A 7,635-nucleotide genomic window follows, 5' to 3' on the forward strand; every position below is an offset into this window, starting at 1 on the left:
TGAGGGGGTGCGTAATTGATCCTTCTCTTTCCAGGGTAGAACAGAGGGTCTTGCATAAAATGTATAAACTCACAGATTTCAGAGTGGGAAATAGGGTGACCAACAGTCTCAGTGGGCTCAGGACTAAAGAGTTTTCCAGGATGAGAGACTCTAAGAGCCAAATTGGAATAGTTCCAGTCAAACCAGGATAGTTGGTCACTCATATGAAAGGGACTTCAAAGTGATCTTCTGAGACATAGAGACTCCAAAATATATTCTCTTCTTGGGGCAGGTGGGGGGGGTTGCATACAGTAAATATGGTTTCAGGAAGCAGTGGGGTGTAATTGACAGAGCTTGGGCAGGACAGTGAGAAGAGAGGAGGCTAGTCCAACGGACTCACAGTCAGAACACCTGTGTGCAAATACTAGCCCTACCATCAGAAGCTTAAGAACACCTGGATAAACAATGCCTGTTCTATTTTAGTTTCCTCATCTGCAAAATGGGGATACTACTAGTACTTCTCATAGGTTTGTCTTGAGGATTAACATTCAATAATGCAGGTAAAGTGCTTAGTATTCTGTTTGGCACATAGGAAATGCTAAATAAATAAATGTTAAATTTTGTTATGTTGTTGATGCAATCAGCAGTCTGAATTCTTATTCCTAGTACTGCCACTTACCAGCGATGTGGCCCTGGTAATTTTAGCCTTTTCATCTGTCAAGGGAGATAATGATACCTTACTGAGAGGTTAGGAGGTTTTAGTGAAAGCAAGCAAGTGCATAATAGACATGAGAGAAATGAAAGCTTCTCAGTTCCCGAGTGGCTCAGGGTGCACATTTTCTTCTCTCCCATTTAACTCCACTAGTAGAGTAGAGAGAAAACAGGATTTACAGACTGGGCCTTAATCTTGGCCATGCCATTACTAGGGACTAAATTTAGTGACCTTTCCTTTTTTAAAAAGTCGGAGATTTTCTTGGAAGGCTCGGAATTGCTTCTGGAGGCAGTTATCCAAAAGGAGTTGTCAGTCATGTTTCGATAAATGAAATCATCATTGGAGGAAGCAAGCAATTGAGTTGATAGCTCATTCTATCACCCACACGTTAGCGTTGTCCTTATTCGTCAGTGCTAGTTCCTTCCCAGCTGTATCTACTCACAATCATTACTAAACAATGTAGTACACTGAAGGTTGTTTTCAGCACACCGGAGTAGACGTTGTATAACACTACTCATCACAAACTCCTTCAGATTCCTCTGTGCTGTTTTGCTTCCTATCTTCTCCCTTCCACCCTTAGCCTTTCTTCCCCTCTTTCCCTATCCTACCTTTGCTTTTTTTCATTTTTGACATTCCCCACCTCTCAACCTTTGCAGTAGAAATTACTATGTGTTCCACAAAGGTGGTTTTCTGTTTCTCTTGGCCACGTAGCTAGACTACATTTCCCAGATCCCTTTGCCGTTAGATGTAACTGTAGGGCTGAGTTTACCCAATGGAACATGGGTAGAAGTGACAAGGCCTGACCCATGAAAACTTCCCATAGACAATCTTCTCGCTCTCTTTCTCCCCCTGCTAGCTGGATATTGAAGCTCAGGCACTCTTGGTACTGAAGCCTCTACCAACCTGGCTCCCAGTATGACTATGTGAGTCAATCAAATCCAAACAGCAATCCTCACCTCTACCCCTTGCTGTCAGACTCATCTTTTGGAGGCTTAGGTGGGTGAGAAATAAATGAGAAGTGAACTTCATATGAGTGAGAAATAAACCTTCATTTCATTAAGCCAATGATATTTCAAAGTTGATCTATGTTTTTATTTTATTTTATTTTGAGACGGAGTCTCACTCTGTCTTCAGACTGGAGCGCAGTGGCGTGATCTCGGCTCACTACAACCTCCGCCTCCCCGGTTCTAGCGATTCTCCTGCCTCAGCCTCTCGAGTAGCTGGGATTCCAGGCATGCGCCACCAAGCACAGCTAAGTTTTGTATTTTTGTAGAGACGTGGTTTCTTCATGTTGGTCAGGCTGATCTCAAACTCCCGACCTCAAGTGATCCGCCTGCCTCAGCCTCCCAAAGTGCTGGGATTACAGGCGTAAGCACCGTGCCCGTGCCTTACAAAAAATAATATGGCCATGCCCTTGAGGACTCCTCTTCCGCCATTTCTGATTTTTTGGTCCTCCAAATCTCTTTCCTCTTAATTACAATGAACAATGTAGATCTGAGGCAGCCATTTCCATGTTTGCACACTCACAACCAATGTAGCACTCAGCAAAGAACCCTTAGTGATAAAGAACCATCACCCTTAAAAGGGGAAATAGGTTAATTATTTTCTGTGATATACCATCCTTTTATTCAATAAGTAATCACACCAAGTACCTACTGTGTGCTCTGCTCTTCTGTAGGCACTAGAGATAGAGCAATGAAAATAAGCTACTACCCTCAATAGCTTTTTTGGGGGGATGGGGTCTTGTTCTGTTGCTCAGACTGGAGTGCAGTGACACCATCATGGATCACTGCAGCCTCAATCTCCTGGGGTCAAGCAATCCTTCTGCCTCAGCCTCTCAAGTAGCTGGGACTACAAGTGCACGTCACCACGCCCAACTAATCTTTTGTTCTTTATACAGACAAGGTCTCATTTTATTGCCTAGGCTGGGTGGGCTTGAGGTGTCCTCAAACAATCCTCCCACCTTGGCCTCTCAAAGTGCTAGGATTATAGCTGTGAGCCACAGTGCGCAGCCCTGCCCTCGATAGCTGTTGACATAGTGCTAAACTAGACAGCTATTAATAAAACACAGTTTGGAAGTTATAAGATTTTATGGAAGCCAGAGGAGGGCTATCATCATTCAACTTGGGTCTGAATCAGGGAGATCTTCCTAAGAAGGACCTGACTTAAATCTCAAAAACAAATAAGATTCAGACCAGGGGAGGAGGATGGGTGTTCTGGTATGAGAATCGTGAGTAAGAAGGCAATGACATAGCCTGGGTCCTAGAATCTGCATTTTGAGTCAGACCAGTATGAAGAGTGTACATGTGGGGGATGACTGTGGCAGGAGACGAAACTGGAGGTTGGACATCATGAAGGACATCAGGCTAAAGAGTAATGTGCATCTGACACCATCTGTTCTTGTCACCTCATTAGTATACATTGTCACAATTTCCCAATAGCTACATCAGAAATAATTCCCCGTCGCCATATGTGGCTTTCCTGTGTGCTAAGCACAGTCCTGGAAAGGAAGACACTGCAATGTGATGACCGAGCTTCTCTACAATGCCTCTGAAATGTCACTGCCCTGGGTGCTCTTAGGGCCAGCCTCACTATACATGAATTTGTTGAGGAGATTTCATGAAGGAAAAACCATGGGGCTTAGGACAGCTCGGTTTAGAACACTAAAAATCTTCTACGTAGGCTAAAGGCTTTTTATCTTCAACCACAATATTGCCATTACTGTTGTTTCATTTTGTCCTTTTTACTTAAACAGCCCTTTACTGTTCCTCGGGCTTTTATTTATGTGACTTCATTTGATCTTCCCTACTGTCCTCTGTGACTTGTAGGATGGATTCTATGATCTCATCAAACAGGTAAAGGGCCTAAGGTCTAGTGTGTTGAGATAATTTGCCTCTCCTCATTTGTAAGTGGTTGATCCAAGGCCAGAATTGCAATGATAAATATTTTCTCGGCCTTGATCTCCTTGAGACCAAACATCACATCTTCTGATTGTCACCTTTCCAATGCTTCATATAGGCACTTAACCTATACTTGCTGACTTAACTTGAAATAGTAACTAAGAATATGGGCTTTGAGGCTGGGTGTGGTGGCTCATGCCTGTAATCCCAGCACTTTGGGAGGCTGAGGTGGGTGGATCACCTGAGGTCCGGAGTTCCAAACCAGCCTGGCCAACATGGTGAAACCTTGTCTCTACTAAAAATACAAAAATTAGCCAGGCGTGGTGGTGCATGCCTGTAATCCCAGCTACTTGGCAGGCTGGGACAGGAGAATCACTTTAACCCAGGAGGCGGAGGTTTCAGTAAGCCGAGATCATGCCACTGCACTCCATCCTGTCCAATAGAGTGAGACTCTGTCTCAAAAAACAACAACAACAAAACAAAACAAAAAAAACAAGAATATGGGCTTTGAAATCAAAGGAGACTTGGATTCAGCATCTGTTCTTTGTTTGTTTGTTTTGAGTTTGTAGGCATTTTTTTTTTTACTTTTATTTTAGGTTCAGGGGTACATGTACAGGTTTATTATATAGAAAAATTTCATGTCAGAGGGGTTTGAGGTACAGATTATTTCATCTCCCGAGTACTAAGTAGAGTACCCAATCGGTAGTTTTTCAATCCTCACACTCCTTGCACCCCCCACCCTTAAGTAGGCCTCGGTGTCTGCTGCTGTTCCCTTCTTTGCGTCCATATATAGTTGACGTTTAGCTCTCACTCATAAGTGAGAACACAGCATCTGGTTCTTGATACACTTGGGCAAGTCATTTAACCTATCAGAGAAGCAGGTATTTTATTTATAAATGCACTATTAATGCTTTCTGATACGGCTGTTGTGAGAATCAAATGAGATGACGTAAATGAGGCACTTAGCATAGCGCCTGGCATGTAGAATTGCTGAAATATGCTAAGGATTATTACTAACTTGATCACTGTTTCTTGTCAGTTATTTTTTATTATGCAAATATTAAATGTATTTAAAAGTAGGCCGAATAACACAGTGACCCACTGCATAACTAAACACAAAGTTTCAAAAATTATCAGCTCATGGCCAATTTTGTTTAATCTCTATCCCCATCTTTTTTATTCTTTCAATTATTACTATTATTATTATTATTATTATTATTATTATTTTGGAGACAGGATCTTGCTCTGTCACCCAGGCTGGAGTACAGCTGCACAATCATAGCCCACTGCAGCCTTAAACTCCTGGACTCAAGCAATCCTCCTGCCTCAGCCTCCTGGGTAGCTGGACTGCAGGTGTGCGCCACCATGCCCAACTAAGCTTCCTTATATGTTTTTTTGAGACAGGGTCTTGCTCTGTTGCCCAGGCTGGAGTGCAGTCACGTGATCGTGGTTCACTGCAACCTCTGCCTCCTGGATTCCAGCGATTCTCCTGCCTCAGCCTCCCAAGTAGTTGGGATTACAGGTGTGCACCACTATGCCTGACTAATTTTTGTATTTTTAGTAGAGATGAGGTTTCACCATGTTGGCCAGGCTGGTCTCAAACTCCTGACCTCAAGTGATGTGCCCGCGTTGGCCTTCCTAAGTGCTGAGATTGTAAGGGTGAGCTGCCACACCTGGCATGTACAAGAAGTCTTACAAAATGTTGGGAAGAATGGTGTGGTGGACACACCTAAATGTGACCTGCAGTGAGTTATCTCTTCTATTCATTGCGGGCAGAAACTGTGTATCACTTCCAATCAATAGAGTGTGGTGACGGTGAGGGAATGTCAAGCCCTTGGTTTGGCTATGTTATGAAAAAGATCGTCTCTCTTCTCTAAAGCTTAAGAAGCATTTTCCAGGGAACTTCTAAGTTAGCTGAAAAGCCAACGTTTGCTCTGAGGAGTATTGCTGTGCTATGATACTCTTCCAGCATTACCTGACTCTTCAGTGGAGAAAGTCTAGTATTTTTGCAGTCTGCTGGATTTGACTGGTGCACCTGCACAAGAAGGTGCCAGGAGAGAGGTAATTTAACTCTATCTAATGTCTAGTAAAAAAAAAAAAAAAAAAAAAAAAAAAAAAATCCTCCTTCATAGATTAGAGTCAGGATATGAGTCACAGCAGGGAGGCTTTCAACCTGAGAGGCTAGAGAGAACGCCCACGTACTAAGTCAGGTGACATCGACTTGCACTCTCACCAACAGTAGAAATTAAGAGCTGCACTTCAGAGTACAGAAAAGGAAGGAGTTCTGAAGTACCTGCTTTTCAAGGTGTAATTTCCCCAAAGAAAAACCAAAAATCTTCTTGGGATACCAGGGAAACCGAGGTACATGCATGTGTGACATAGGCATACACACATACACACACATACACACACACACACACACACATACACACATACACACACACTGTCAGACATGTACAGTCACAGAAGCTTTATTAAATAATCCAGGACTTTGCAGTCAGAAAATCTTTAATTTTTAGAATACACGTAAGGAGGCTGGGCACAGTGGCTCATGCCTGTAATCCCAGCACTTTGGGAGGCTGAGGCAGGCGGATCACTTGAGGTCAGGAGTTCGACACCAGCCTAGCCAACATGGTGAAACCCTGTCTGTACTAAAAATACAAAAATTAGCTGGGTGTGGTGGCGCACACCTTTAATCCCAGCTATTCAGGAGACTGAGGTATGAGAATTGCTTAAACCTGGGAGGCGGAGGTTGCAGTGAGCCAAGATCCTGCCACTACACTCCAGCCTGGGCGACAGAGCGAGAATCAGTGGCAAAATAATAATCATAATCATAATAATAAATGTAATGTTTACCTTTTATCCTTTACAAGAGAAGATAGGAACAACCACTATGAATTTATATTTGCTTGTCTCCCTAAAAGTCTGGAGGGACCCTGCTGAGGCCACACACCTATCAACACTTGGAGACGCTCATGTTCATGGCTCTCTCCAAGACCCCTCCAACCTCTGATGATGGCAAAAGTGCAGATACGTATCAGTTCTGCTCAGGCATCTTTTGTCCATCACTTCTTGGCTCCCTCCAGTCTCCAGAAATACCCAGACTGGGGAATACTTTGAGCCGCAGGAGACTTGTAGAACACCCAGGTTATTTCCATCATTTGAGAGAGGAGGGAACCGAACCCTAGAAGAGTGGAGCAACGTGGTCAAGGCCACAGAGCCACTCAGATGCAGAGATAAGACCAGCAGCCACAGCCTTGTCCTCTTCCCACCCCTCCCCTGTTGCCATTCCACATATGCTGGAGGAAAAAGGTGAGTGGACATTCAAGAAATGCGAGCTCATGCTAACGTTTGAATATTACATTTTAATGTTGTAATTTTAGCCTGGAACAAAACAGTGTTAAAAAGGTGCATCTGCTGCGAAAAATTAAATAATGCATTTCCAGCCTCAATACACATGACTGAATAATTTGGCCCTGTGAATTTCTTCCTGGTAGCAGAGTTGGCCCGGGCAGGGTGGGCAGAGAGGCAGCAGGGCTTCCTGGGATCTCCTGTCTTTTAAAAAAAAATGTTAACTTTTAAAAATAGAGAACGCTTCACAAATTTGTGTATCATCCTTGCACAGGGGCCATGCTAATCTTCTCCATGTCGTTCCAATTTTAGTATATGTGCTGCCAGAGCGAGCACCTGGGGCCTCTCTTCTACTGGCATTTCTTCCTTTCCTGCAATTTCAATCCTTGCAACCTTCGGCTTCCACATAGTAGTCCCCAGTTGTTTTGTGTTCTTAAGGGCACCTTTCTGTCATCACAGTTGATGTTTCATGTGATACCAGGTAACTCACTTTATTGGTTTGTTAGGGCTGCCGTAACAGTGAACTATTAACTGAGTGGCTTAAACAACAGAAATTTATTTTCTCACAGTTCTGGAGGCTGGAGGTCCAAAATCAAGACGTCTGCAGCCTTGGCTCCTTTGAGGGCTGTGAAGTATGAGACAAAGTAGCAGATGCAAAAAGCTGTATTTGCTCACTTCTGCTTGCTAGCATAA

At 43.5% G+C, this 7,635-nt stretch overlaps 1 non-coding gene across 1 annotated transcript; it reads right to left on the bottom strand.

Annotated features, from left to right (window-relative positions):
* Nucleotides 1-7,171: 7,171 nt before the first annotated feature.
* Nucleotides 7,172-7,278, bottom strand: LOC115899867. The gene has a single exon (XR_004059455.1). It is a non-coding gene; the product is annotated as a U6 spliceosomal RNA (small nuclear RNA).
* Between the last annotated feature and the right edge of the window lie 357 nt (nt 7,279-7,635).

This window comes from Rhinopithecus roxellana, chromosome 9 (assembly GCF_007565055.1).
Source record: "Rhinopithecus roxellana isolate Shanxi Qingling chromosome 9, ASM756505v1, whole genome shotgun sequence".
NCBI lineage: Eukaryota > Metazoa > Chordata > Mammalia > Primates > Cercopithecidae > Rhinopithecus > Rhinopithecus roxellana.